This window comes from Sesamum indicum, linkage group LG9 (genome assembly GCF_026168435.1).
Source record: "Sesamum indicum cultivar Baizhima isolate 11 linkage group LG9, ASM2616843v1, whole genome shotgun sequence".
Lineage (NCBI taxonomy): Eukaryota > Viridiplantae > Streptophyta > Magnoliopsida > Lamiales > Pedaliaceae > Sesamum > Sesamum indicum.
In genome coordinates this window covers 9,787,473-9,801,736 of record NC_142665.1, presented here as the reverse complement: position 1 = coordinate 9,801,736, position 14,264 = coordinate 9,787,473, and the positions used below count along the sequence as shown (strand labels likewise).

At 34.2% G+C, this 14,264-nt stretch overlaps 1 long non-coding RNA gene across 2 annotated transcripts; it reads right to left on the bottom strand.

The window, feature by feature from the left end:
• Window positions 1-1,957: 1,957 nt before the first annotated feature.
• LOC148786877 (uncharacterized) lies at window positions 1,958-12,848 on the bottom strand. 2 transcript variants are annotated; one of them, XR_016067231.1, is made up of 3 exons: window positions 12,582-12,848; window positions 3,117-4,850; window positions 1,958-2,248 (listed from the first exon to the last, which is right to left on the bottom strand). It is a non-coding gene; the product is annotated as an uncharacterized LOC148786877 (long non-coding RNA). The 2 variants fall into 2 exon arrangements; XR_016067230.1 differs by having other exon boundaries at window positions 1,958-4,850.
• Window positions 12,849-14,264: the final 1,416 nt, after the last annotated feature.

Below are 14,264 nucleotides of genomic sequence, written 5' to 3'. Positions count from 1 at the left end.
GGATTTGCAAGTTCAATTGGCTAGGCAGATATTCTTGACAATGAATAACGGTACCTATCATTCATAAATCAGAGTATTTGTAATAAAAGCACAGAGAACAACACAAATACCAATATGAATAAAGTAGAAAGCATAAATTAGATCTCACAACTTGTTGGATTTAAGCATTCACCAAGTCTTCAACCAGAATGAGAGAACTAGCTAGACATGCTCATGAAAGAATACATGAAAAGCAAGGTAGCAAAATATCATAAAAATGCAGAAAAATAGAGAGACGAGAATTCAAGGTCTAAAATTCTCAAGAGTTCAAAAGTTAATCTTAAAGTAAATTACATCACATATATATACTAACTGGATACCTAATTCTACTAGGATTAAAAGGTAGATTCCTAATTGAACTAAAAGACTAATGGAAATAAAATTATTATCCTAGTTAAACTTCTCATTCATCAAAAGGTAGTCCAAGCAGCTCCAAATTCTTGCCAGAATCGAGTTTGAGTCTTGTCCAAATTTTCATTTTGATTCTTTTCTTCATTCTCGTTCTATTTTTTCTTAATAGACTAATGCTGCAAAATAATATTTAATTAGGAGCATTTTGGTCATAAAAAAGGTCAAAATATCATATGAAATAGGCATAAAACGCGATCCTATCAAATATCCCCCCATTTAACCCTTTGCTCATCCTCGACGCAAAGAAATAGTGATAAAAAAAAAAGGTTCAAGAATTTCATTCCAAACTTTATGGATCGCTGACGAAAGTACCCAAGCAAAAATCTAGGTAAGTGTTTAAAGAATGGTACACCATATGATAAAAGACAACTCAACAAGCTTCAAACAAGTTTTACAAGATGTTTTTCATCAAAAACTAAGCATGGAAAATAAGTGGACTATGCTCTCATATCTCCCAATCTCTCAAGTGTTTTTGGTTGAGTGTTTCGCTCAAATGCTTGCTATGAAAATACTTCACCATAGGCTTGATTATACACCAAAATCTCCACCACTTATAAATATGCACATACTTGAATCAAGTTGTCTTATATTTTGGTTATGATGGGGCTTTGGTTTAGGGATAGGAAGAATTAGAGAAAATGAGGTGAATCCAAGGAACCAAATTAGAGCACCAAGTAATAGATGTTGGAATCCAAACTTCTCAAAATTGATTTATCTCATACTCTAATTTCATGTCCCACTTTCCTCGACTTGAGCTATCCCTTTTTTTTTTTCGCCTTCCTTGATTTTTTCTTTTTCTTTTTATTTGTTTTTTTTCTTTCTCTTTTTTTTGAAGGCATATTTTTCTTTCTTTTCTTTTCTTTTTTTCTCTCTTTCTTTGTCTATTAGGGCATAGAACAAGATTGTCATATGACATGTTAGCTCATAAACCTCCTTTACAATAATTGAGATATCCCCACATTTAATGTCAAAACACATACTTAGAAAATATCTCTATTTCCTTGACGCTCTACTAGTCCTTGGAAGAGCCAAACAAGGTTAATAAAAAGATGGTAGAGTTTGTTTATACTTGGGATTTCATAACAAGGAATTAAGGCTTATAAGGCTCAAATGGGCTTACTAAGGGGAATTGCATGTGGGTGGTCATTTAACCTAAAGGGGTTTTTATCATAGTGCCTTTATCATTTTCAAGTGTATACATAGAGATGTGGCCTCGATATGGTTAAAACAATTCTAGGAAGACAAAATTATGAAGCATTGTCTCTCAAGACAAGAACAATTGTTGATTTTCATGAGTGTATAGGCTCAAAATTCCTCTCTAGGTAGGTTATATCCACCAATTTTCCACATTCAATTTTCAAATCAAATCACCATTTGCAAAAGCAAGTTCTTAACCATAAGTTGTCAAGAGTCATTAGATGCACACCCTTATCACACATTACCAAATTATTACTTGATTAGCCTAAGTCTTTGATCATAAAGCTAGCATGAGGACAAGGGAAAAAAATATAATCCAAACAATTAATCTACCAAGACTTATTTTTCTATCAAAACAATCATCAAAAACCCTCTCCCCACTTAATTCCACATTGTCCTCAATGTGGGAAGCAAGCATATATGAAATAAAAGAAAAGGAGAAATAGAACGTCCCTTAGTGATCCGGGGATAAGTGGTGGAACTGCGGGAGCTCGAGAATTGTGAGACCGAGAATGAGAGAGAGAGTCCCTTGTGGATGCTCATACATCTTGACAGATTAGTTGGCCGAGTTAGACGTGGGTTGATGCATGTTCACCTTGACCTGCAAAAATCGACTGTAGTGGTATCACAACATTCAAAAAAAGTTAGATAAGAGAGAAAATAAATTGAGAAAAAGAAAATGACAGGGTTGCCTCCTAAGAAGTGCCATTCTTTAACGTCTTTGGCTAGACGTTGTTGTGCCTCAACTTAAATGAGTTGGACACTCTAAATCCACTTCTTCTATTTAATGCACCCGGTGATGGTGTGGATTTAGGAGAACTTGGCGGTTCATGGATAACTTTTTCCTCGAACTTATTTTGTCATGAAAAACTTTATTTTTGTAAGTTCTTAGACTAGAGGTGAGACTTTTGTTAAATGCTCCCTCACCATTGAACATATCATTTTCTTGCACCAAAGGGTTAATAAAATCAACGAGAAAAACTGAATGCACATTATTAGAATATTGCATAGCACCAATAATGCTAAAACTCATAACCTCATTATCAAATTCCATATAGAGAATTCCGACATCAACATCAATTTTGGTTTTTGAGGTTTTAAGGAATGATCTTCCTAGCAAGGTGGATGTAGAATTGGGAGAAATATCCCCCATCATATTAAGCATGTAAAAATTAGCAGGAAAAACCCATTCATTAATTTACACAAGTACAACCTCAAGAACTCCTTCGGGGTAAACTACGGAACGATCAGCAAGTTGAAGAACAACCCCGATATCTTTCAATGGGCCAACAATCAAAGATTTATAGATAATAAGAGGCATAATATTGATTGAAGCACCCAAAATCAAACATGGCCTTTTCTATTCCAATCTTTCCAATTTTTCAAGGGATAGAAAATATACCTGGATCAATGAAGTTAGGAGGTAGTTTTCTTTGAAGAATGGCAGATATATTTTCTCCCATACTTACCCTTTCATTACCTCTCAATTGAATTTGTCGGTGCACAACTCCTTGAGAAACTTTGCATAGCGTGGTATTTGCTTAATTGCATCGAGCAAGGTAATATAACCTCAACTTTGAGTAAAGTTTCAAGGATCTCCTTCTCATCTTCCTCCTTTTTGGACTTGGCGAATCTCTTTGGGAAGGGAGGTTTGGGCATGAACACCTTGGGTATGTCCGCACTGACTTGGTTGGATTTTTCAGTTTGTTTTGGAGGAATTTCGAGTGCATGCTCTGTGTTGCTCTGTTCTACGTTCCCACGCACAATTGAATTTTCGTCCTCTATTTTGCCTTGTTGTGCGTGCCCACGTCGAGTGTTATTTTCGAATTGTAGCTCTTTTCCACTGCATAAGATAATAGCACTAACGTTTTGTTTAGAATCAATGATAGTTTGGGAGAGAAACTTACCTTGAGATTCCAAGCGCTGACAGATGAGGCCAGTTGACTCATTTGGGATTCCAAATTTTGTATGCTCAAGCGGGTTTCTTGTTGGAATTGTTGGGTGCTCAAAGCGAGTGCTCTCACAATATCCTCTAGGGGCATACCACTACTGGGATTGGTTTGAGGTGGTGGGGCTGGTAGTTGGTGTGGGATCCTCTGAAAATTTTGAGGTTGATTGCCATAACTCAAATTTGGGTGATCTCTCCATCCAGGATTATAGGTATTAGAAAAAGAGTCATATCTCCTTTGTTGTTGCCAGGAAAATCCACTACAACATCAATATGTTAAGTTGATTCTTCATGAAGTGTAGGACAAGCATCAGTGCAATGTCCCGAAGATGTACATATCCCACAAGTCTTGTCTTGTTGAATACTTCCCCCTATAAAATTTTCAATAAGAGAAGTAAGTTTATCTAAACTTTCATCAGTAGAAGTACTTACCTCGTTTACCCTTCGTAGGGGGTTGTCATTTCTACTACCGAATTGTTGATTATTAGCCGCCATGTTTATGATTAGTTTGCGTGCTTCGGTAGGAGTTTTGTCATACAAAGCAGCTCCAGTAGCTGCATCCACCAATCTTCTATTTGCCTTAGACAATCCTTCATAAAAATATTAAACTAGAAGATGGTTGGAATTTGGTGATGGGGGCAACTCTCCACCAATTGCTTGAATCTCCCCCAATACTCATAGAAGCTTTCACAGGAGAATTGACGTATTTCACTTATTTCCTTTTAGATATTTGTAGTCCTTGAAGCGGGGAAGTAGTTCTCAAGAAATTATTTCTTGAGCTCGTTCCAACTAACAATAGATCCCGGATAGTAAGGAGTATAGCCAATCTTTTGCTTTGTCGCCCAATGAGAATGGAAAAGCTCTTAGCTTGATTTGTTCTTTGGTGTCTCCTTGAAGTCTCATGCCGGAACACACCACATGAAATTCTTTGAGGTGTTTGTGCGGGTCTTCACCTGCAAGGCCACGAAAAGTAGGAAGTAAGTGAATGAGGCTGGATTTAAGTTCAAATCAACATTTAAAGTAGGATATTCAATGCAAAGCGGTTGTTGATGTAAGTCAAGGGAAGTCATCTCTTTAATCATTCGTTTCGGATTTTGGGCCATGACTTCGTCTTTAGAGTCGCTAGACGTGGACACGTCTAACTCAGAATTTGCTGCTGGTTTGGAAGAAGTAGAAGCCTTTTTCTTGTGTTGCTTGGTTTCTTTTTGGAGTCTACGAGTGGTGTTCTCGATCTCTGGGTCAAATTCAAGTTCACCTATATGAGAAGAAGATGGCATAAAATCAAGTAACAAGAAAAAAGAAATTAATTTAAAGACACCAATCCACGAGAATGGCGCCAAAATTTTGATGGATGTCGAATCCACAAAAAATGATTCCTACGAACACTTTTGTAGAAGTGTGAGTAGGGTTAAATCCACAGGGACTGGTTTTAAATTAATTCCTTCAAAAATAAAAATAATTAGATGGTTTTTTTGATTGTGAAGAAGAATAAAAATAAAAACTTAATTAAACTAAAGAGCTAATAAAATTAGAACAAGTAAATATAAGAGAAAATTATTCCAGTTAAAGATAGGATCATGCTTAATTCGACAGTCGATCATAGATGCAAAGATAACAATTATTCATGATAGATGAATTGATTATGGCTATTGGTACGACCTAACGACCTCACCTTTCCTTACCCTGTGGATAGTCAAGGAACGTCTGTTAACTAAATCGCTAATCAGTAAAGAACCTTGGGAACATTCTCAAGATTTAATTTATCGACGGCATTAAGAACTAGAAAGACCCAATTATAGCCAATAAATTTCTGCGAGGATTTATTTAAGTTAAATTGTGCAATCCCCACAACATAATCGAAAACTTCTACATAATCAATTATACAATTGTACCACTAGTTATTGAACTAAACAAATAATTACGGATTTGCAAGTTCAATTGGTTAGGAAAGTATTCTTGACAATGAATAACGGTACCTATCATTTATAAATCAGATTATTTGTAATAAAAGCACAGTGAACAACACAAATAACAATATGAATAAAAGTAGAAAGCATAAATTAGATCTCACAACTTGTTGGATTTAAGCATTCACCAAGTTTTCAACAGGAATGAGAGAACTAGCTAGACATGCTCATTAAAGAACGAATGAAAAGCAAAGTAAGAAAATTTCATAAAAATGCAGAAAAATAGAGAGACGAGAATTCAAGGTCTAAAATTCTCAAAAGTTCAAAGGTTAATCTTAAAGTAAATTACATCACATATATATACTAACTAGATACCTAATTCTACTAGGATTAAAAGGTAGATTCCTAATTGAACTAAAAGACTACTGGAAATAAAATTATTATCCTAGTTAAACTTCTCATTTATTAAAAGGTAGTCCAAGCAGCTCCAAATTCTTGGCAGAAATCGAGTTTGAGTTTTGTCCAAATTTTTATTTTGGTTATTTTCTTCATTTTGCATTCCATTTTTTCTTAGTAGACTAATGCTGCAAAATAATATTTAATTAGAAGAATTTTGATCACAAAAGAGGTCAAAATATCATATGAAATAGGCACAAAATGTGATTCTATCACCTAGACTAAGATTGGGAGACGGTAGATGGAAGGACCATACCCATATGAACTCGAGAGCCTAAACATTTACACAGACATACACCTAGTCTCTAGTGCTATAGACCGTTGATAGACGGCGACCCATGGTGACGGGCTTTCTTGATTAAGGGTTAATCATGAATAATCAATTAAAGTACATTTAATTAATAATAGTGTTTCGCACTAGCCCAAGTCTAGGTTAAAGGTGAACATAAATAGTTACACACAAATCACCAGAAAAGAACAAGAAATTAATTTGGAATTAATTCGACAAATAATTAGATTATCTTACAAATGAGAGTTCCATTGGATGGAAGGCCCAAAGATAAACTAATGGAATTAATTTATATTAGGCTTGTCCTTATTATTTAATAAGTTGGACCTTATTAATTAATAAAGACAATGAAGGCTTATGTGTTTAATTGGATTAAATACTTATTGGCTCAATTGGATGGATCTTTATTAAAATTGGATTTAAGTAAAATTTATTGGGTTTGTATTCTTAAGCAATAAAAACCGGCCATCCCACCTTTCTTGAGCCCATTGCAAAATTCTATAGAAGGAAATCAATGGCTAACAAATTGCCATTTTCGAAAATGCAATTTTAGCCATCTTCTTGATTTGGAATTAAAAAGACATACCATATAGATGAATGAATGTATCTATACACATTTATGTATATTTATACAAGGTATATATATATATTATATTATGTATAATTTTATCAAGAAAAAGTAATATTATTATAGAATATACAAAAATACAAAAAATATCCTCCTCCTTCCTGCTCCCCCGACCCCCTTTTGCTCTTGGAGCAATTTTTTCTCTTGCTCTCTTCTAGCAAAGAGAGCATTGAGATTCCGATTCTAGTGTGTTATGGACAAATTAGAGGGTTCCTGCGTTGGAGCCTCAAGTGAACAACCTTTCCACCAGACGCTAGAAAAACGAATGTATCGTATTTTCTATTTTCTTATTAATTTTCGGTTTATGCATATTTGCCTCAGCCCCATGTATGTTTATTTTGCTTCTCTATACATAGAACTCCCAGGAACTCTATGAGTTTTCCTTTACTACTTCCACTAGCGCGTTCGTGGGCCGTACTACGCGATCCTTCAAGTGGTATCACAACGCAATGTAGGGGCTGATCGTTATGTGATATTAGCATGTTACTGTGCTCTTTACGGCTTTTGAAGCATGTTTTATCGCTTTTTCTTTGGTAATTATATGATAAAAATAGCTTGTTTAATTTTTGCTATTAATTGGATGATTCAAGCATGTGAAAATTTAGAATTTTCTGTATGTTGCTTGTATTTCTTTGTTGTCTCTAATGAACAAAAAAAAAAAAGAAAAGCAAAACTGTAGCAGCATTGTCGCTGCTGCTGCACAGTGTGCGTACGACCGAGTGAGGGTGGAGCGTGCGCTCATGCTGGAAGAAGACCAGTGCGCGCGTGCGCTCAACAATGTGACTGCGTGTGCTCATACTAGCAGGGGGCCAGCGCGTAGGCAGGAACGACTGCGCGTGCTGCAAAACCGATGGCTGACAGCTGGGCTGTGTTTTGTCATTTTTATGAAAATTTGATTTTCTGGAATTTTCTCAATTATTAATTGTGTTATTTTAATTTTTTGGAATGAAATCGGATTTTTTTTTCTAAAATTAAAATTGGATGATTAATTGGATTTATTATGCAGCCCTAGCTTTAATATATATATATATATTTATATTTATATGTGATATACATGAAGGATCATATGGTATGGCCAAGGAACGCGCGAGCAAAAGCGGTAGCGAATACAATGATAAAATTAAAGCATAAAACAACGAATCCAAGGAGTGTACTTATGCAGTTCTCGAGCGTTCGATGTAGAATTAACAAGAAATAATAACATAACTGAATTGAGGTAAAATTGCATGAAGAAATCGAAAAGAAATCGGGGATGAAATTTTTACCTTTGTTAAGAATCCGCCTACTTTAAACGTTCACGTGAGGTTCCAATACAGGAACCCACTAATTCGTCCACACCAGACCGGTACTAGAATTCTAATGCTTTTTTGCTAAATGAAAGCAAGAGAAAAGAACTCCAAGAAGTTGGAGAGAGAGGCGGCCGATAGAGAGAGACTAGGGAAGGGAAATTATTTTTCTTGTTATTGTTATTATGTAATAATATTATTTCCAATAATATTATGTTTAATATATATATACCTTGTATAGATGTACACAAATGTGTCTAGGTACATTTATTTATCTACAGGGTAAGTCTTCTTAATTTCAAATCAAGAAGATGACTAAAATTGCAATTTGCTAGCCAATAATTTCTCTCTTTAGAATTTTCCAATGTGCTCAATTAAGGTGTGTTGTCCGATTTTATGACTAAAAATAGAAGGCCCAATGATTTTTTATTTAAATCCAATTTCAATAAAAATCCACCCAATTGAACCCAATATGTATTTAATCCAATTAAATACATAAGCCCACATTACCTTCAATAATTAATAAGGTCCAACTTATTAAATAATAAGGACAAGCTCAACATAAATTAGTTCCATTAAGTTATCTTTGGGCCTTCCATCCAATGGATCTTTCATTTGCAAGTAATCCAATTACTTGGGGAATTAATTCTAAATTAATTTCTTGTTCTTTCCCGGTGATTTGTGTGTGACTCTTTAGGTTCACCTTTCATCTAGACTTGGGCTAGTATCCAACACTATTAGTAATTAAATTCAATTTAATTAATAATTACGTTAATCCTTAATCAAGGAAGCCCATCACCAAGGGTAGCCGTCTAGCAACGGTCCATGCCACTAGAGATTAGGTGAATGTCCATGTGAACATTTAGGCTCTCAAATCTATACGGGTATGGTCCTTCCGTCTACTGTGGCCCAACCTTAATTTAGGGCATGGAATTTGGTGTTGGTTCCCATCGTGGACTAGGTATCTATGCTTTAATACTTGATACCGCGCTACGCTTAATTGATTAACATAGGAACCTATGTTCCTACTCGATCAACCACTGTGGCCACATATTCATATGGCGTGAGCGCATATCCAAATGAATAGGAGATACCTCTATCAAATAATGATAGGGGATGGATCCTCTTTTTGAAACTCAACGTACTCGCTACATACTCCGACTGCACTGGACGGGGCTTATGATGATCATGTCTACATTACAATCACTTCTCGCACACATACAAGTTACAGTCGTCGTATGCACGTGACTGCTGTGATTCGTCAAGTGTGAGGACTACTCCCATACTATAGGAACCGGGGTCCGAGTCATATCGATCAAGCCTCTAAGGCTTCCATATGACAATCACCGCGAGTCAGTTCAGTTGATTCGACACATAGTCAATCAACTCACTAAATTCGCATAGATGCTCCATTTCTGTCACCTATGAAACACAGTACTCATCAATTGAATTTGACTCTTAGTGCAAGTCTGCATAGGACTCTCGATGCCCAATCTCGAGGTCCTATACTTGGAACATTTCAGACCTAACCTTTTGACAGTTGGTTTTATAACTCCATGCAATGCGCAGCCCAACTGCACGGTTGCCAATTAATATGTGGGCTTTATTTTGATGTTCAACAGATGCAAATATACAGAATGAGCACAACAAAATAAATGCCAAAATAAGGGAACACTCATTTTATTCACTTAAAATAATATTACATAATACTGATTAATTGTTTGAATAAAATATATTCTGGTCAATCTAATTGACTTTTTGGTCATCTATCCCAATAATATATATATATATGAAGTTGTTACGATTAGGGAGTTATTGCTCGAATACTTGTGGTACTAGTAGGTAGTGTACTATGGGGACACACATTGTAGCTATTTTTGACTTGACATGCAATGAATACATGTATACATATAATAAGTACATGAGATATCTTTGTGTGTTTTTATAGTGTATAGGCTTGTGTATATGTAATTTTGTATATGATACAAAAGACAACATGTGACATCCCCTTTGTAATCACATTCAATTATCCTACAAACTCATATTTATCGTAGTAAGATAACTGATAAAGTCAGCATTTGAGAAACACCTCAAGCAAATTACATACTTCATTAGAGTTTTTAGATATTACAAAATATGACCATCCATTCAGTCACCATTTAATATTTTTGTGTCCATGTAACTAGGGCTCCCGATTTACGATGGCACTACTGACCCACCTATAAGGCTAGCAACTAGTTTATAATCTAACTAAATAGGTCACTACTTTCTATCTCCTGAAAAAGAAAACATGGAAAATTTAATGAGTTTCCAACTCAGTAAGTATTTGATAATTAGCCTATATATTATATATATACATATAGGCACGTATTACAGAAGACCACTTCATTCTATGAAAACAATCAACCAATATTCATTTTATAATCACGAAGTTGCAATTTCAAAGATACCAATCAATTGATACTTGTCACACAATTTCATGAAGTCACAAAGTAATAATGCCAATACTCAAGGGAAACCAATATCAGAATCAAACACCATCTACAACATGATTTATATATAATTAAAGTTTAATTATCTTAATTATTAATTATCTCTTTTGGCTGCTTAGTGTAACTGAATCATATTCAATGGTTTTGTCGGCTCCTATCATCTCAATCAATATCATACAATCATAAGCACAGAATACCCAGCGTATGTGCTATGCCCCACACTGGCTAAGTGTATAGAAATCCCAACACAGGAAATCACAATGAACCTGGCACCCCCACACCACCCTAGTGTGTAGCTAACAGCATAAGATATACCCCGCTACCCTTCGCACCCTAGTACCTAGCTACATATATTCATTTTTCTCATATCATACATTATCTTTACAACATACAACTCGTCATCAATCATATCACATCATTGTAAAGCATTGAATATGCCTAAGATAGATAAGCCATCTTTTCATCTCAATAAAAATCATTCACATTTTAACAACTACATGTTTCAACTCCATACGACACTCATCTCAGTATATCATTTGCATAGTGACATCTTTACTATTTGACCCCAATCAGTCATAAAATAGAAATGTGTAACGATCATTTACAATAACTCCGACATTCATTTTTTATTCAATTCGACGAAATCAATCAATTAGAAGCATGTTATAATCAGCTCCACAATTCAACTTTATTCATCATATGTACCACACAACCTTAGAAAAAATATATAACAACCATTTCATGAGACAACCATATAATTCAGTTAAGCACATTACAACTTTTGATCAAGTTCACAGATAGACAAGTAGATACATATATATAGATCCAATTAAATGTAATTACCTCACTTTCCAAACTATTTAAATACTAGATTGATTTTCTGCATCTTGAACGTTGTTTTCATGTCCTATAATAAATTATAAAATGTATAATCAAGGAATTGACAACATTGTAGTTTTTTCATAAAACATTTGATCATATTCATACACTTCTCACTAATCTCTGAATATCTCCTTCTACAAAATTCGGATTTTTCTTTTGATTTCTTCTAAATAAATTAGACTCGATTATCTTTCCATCAGTATATATGTTGATGTATTAAAACCAATGCTTATATTTGTAAACATTACTCTTACTGCCCTTGAATCTGTACTCCTCACAGTATGAGCAGGCTCACTAATTAAATCATAACTTTATTTGTATAGACTAGACATAATAAGCTTTATAATGGTGCATGATTTGTACTTTAAATTATTGGAATTAATTATATTAAAATCTGTCTCAAATTATAAATTTTTCTGAGATAAAAATACTATTGATAGAAGTACCATTTTCACATAAAATATTTTCATATGTCTCTATTTTCAGTTACAACAAGAATCATTCAAATTCGAGATATATATATATATATGTGTGTGTATAATTAATTATTCAAGTTTTAGTACAACCTGTTTTAGATTGCAACATATTCGAATCTACTACTTCAAAATTCTATAAATATTCATATGCTCTTTAAAAAATCCCCATATGTTCAGAATATAATATCCTATATGTATAGTTTTATTTTACAAAAGAATCATGTGAATTGAGCCAATATAACTCAAGTTAGAAGGTTTTAAATGCACCATTCTGATTACCCACAGAAGCAGAGCAACAGAATGTTTTCTTACTTTTACCCATTACAACGACGGATTCAACTCTTCCTGAAACCTACAAAGTTTTAATTAGTACACATACTAAGGTTTTCACAGAAGTAGGAGTACTAAATTGGGATAGCTATATCTTACGATAATCACGATTTACAGAGGCTGATCGAAAATAGAGCCTCTCCTAATGCCTTCCTTCCATCTTTATTAGTTTATCTTCCTCAATTCCAATTCACACCCAGCTCCTACACGAATTTGATCAAGACGATGAATAAAACTTACCTAATCAGCTGCAGAAATTTATTGATCATGATGGTAATGGAAACAAATACCAAAATCCTTCTTCCTTTCTTCTCTTCTTTTCCCTTTTCTTCTTTCTCTTCTTGTCTCTCCTCCTCTCCTCTCTTTTCTTCCCCTGTCTTCTCTTTTCTTCTCCTCTTTGCACCGCCTCTCTCTTTTGTTTTCTCCTCTTTTCTTTTCTCTTTTTTTCTTTTCCTCTTTCTCTCCTCTCACCACTGTCTCTCTCTTTTGTCTTTTCATTTGGTTCTCTATAATCTTCTAAACGTCTATCTACGTATATATGTGGTTAATTATATATATATATATATATAAGTTAGGAGGTGTGTGTATGTATACATATATTAATATAATAGGCAAAATATCACTTTTGGTCCCACTAGATAGGGCCCTTCTCACTTGCAATCCCATGCTTTACGTGTTCAACACCTTTAGTCCCAAAATCCTATTTTTTTAACAGAAATGGTCCTATTCCGTTAACAACTAACGGAAATGGCACGTGACTTGTCACGTGCCGTTAGTCAACTGGGTCAAAATATCACTTTTGGTCTCACTAGATCGGGTCCTTCTCACTTGTAGTCCCACGTTTGACGTGTTCAACACCTTTAGTCCCAAAATCCTTTTTTTTAACAGAAATAGTCCTGTTCCATTAACAACTAACGGAAACGGCATGTGAGTTGTCATGTGCCGTTAGTCAACTGACAGCTGGCGAAGAAAACAAAGACCAGGCTTGTTCAGTTTTTGGAGGGAAAAAAAGGCGCCAAAAAAATATTTTTTTGCTATTTATATATGCAAATAACCCACAAACACCACACAATATTTTCATCACTTAATCTTGAGAGCAATAGGCCGAAAGATGTTACAAACATCTCAAAATACTTCAAATATTGAATGCTATTGTAATGGTGAATTATGTGTAAAAGGATATTCTTATATATTACTAGATGACCTTTTAGTAATGGTGAATTATGTGTAAAAGGACTAATAGATATGCCTTTTTTTCAATTAATTATAGTTTATGTTGTGTTTAAATGTGTAAGCATAAATCTTGAAAGCAGTAAAAATAAAAACTAAAATTGCACAAAAGCACTAAATTGCAAAAAAATAGAAAATATACTGAAATTCACTGATTTTGATCATTAATGAAATGTGCTGTAAAGTGCAACTTTGCATGCTTAAAATCTGCCAAATACTACCACTTTACAAACCCAAAATGTGCCAAAACATCCCCCAAAAGTCTTACAATACCTTGCAATATTTTATTCCTTAAAACATCACACAATATTGGAAGTATTTTGAGATATTTGTGACATCTTTTAGCCTATTGCTCTCAAAATTAAGTGATGAAAAGTCCATTATTGCTCCTTCAAATGAATTTTCCAACACTATGTGTATGTTCAAGCCCGAAAGGCACATGCACTGATTGCACGGTATAAGTTGCCAACTATTTTACTTCATATTTTAATTTTGAAAATTTTAAACCTTGTGGGGGATTGTTGTAAATAAGCTTTAAAATTTTCTACATAGTCAAATTATTTCCAACACTTTATTTGATCTTAATGTGCCAGTTTAATTTGATATTTATTTGAGGTTTATGGCCCCATTATTATGATGATTGAATTGTGAATTTATAAGGTTTAATAAGTATTTGACCGTTATATTTTATAT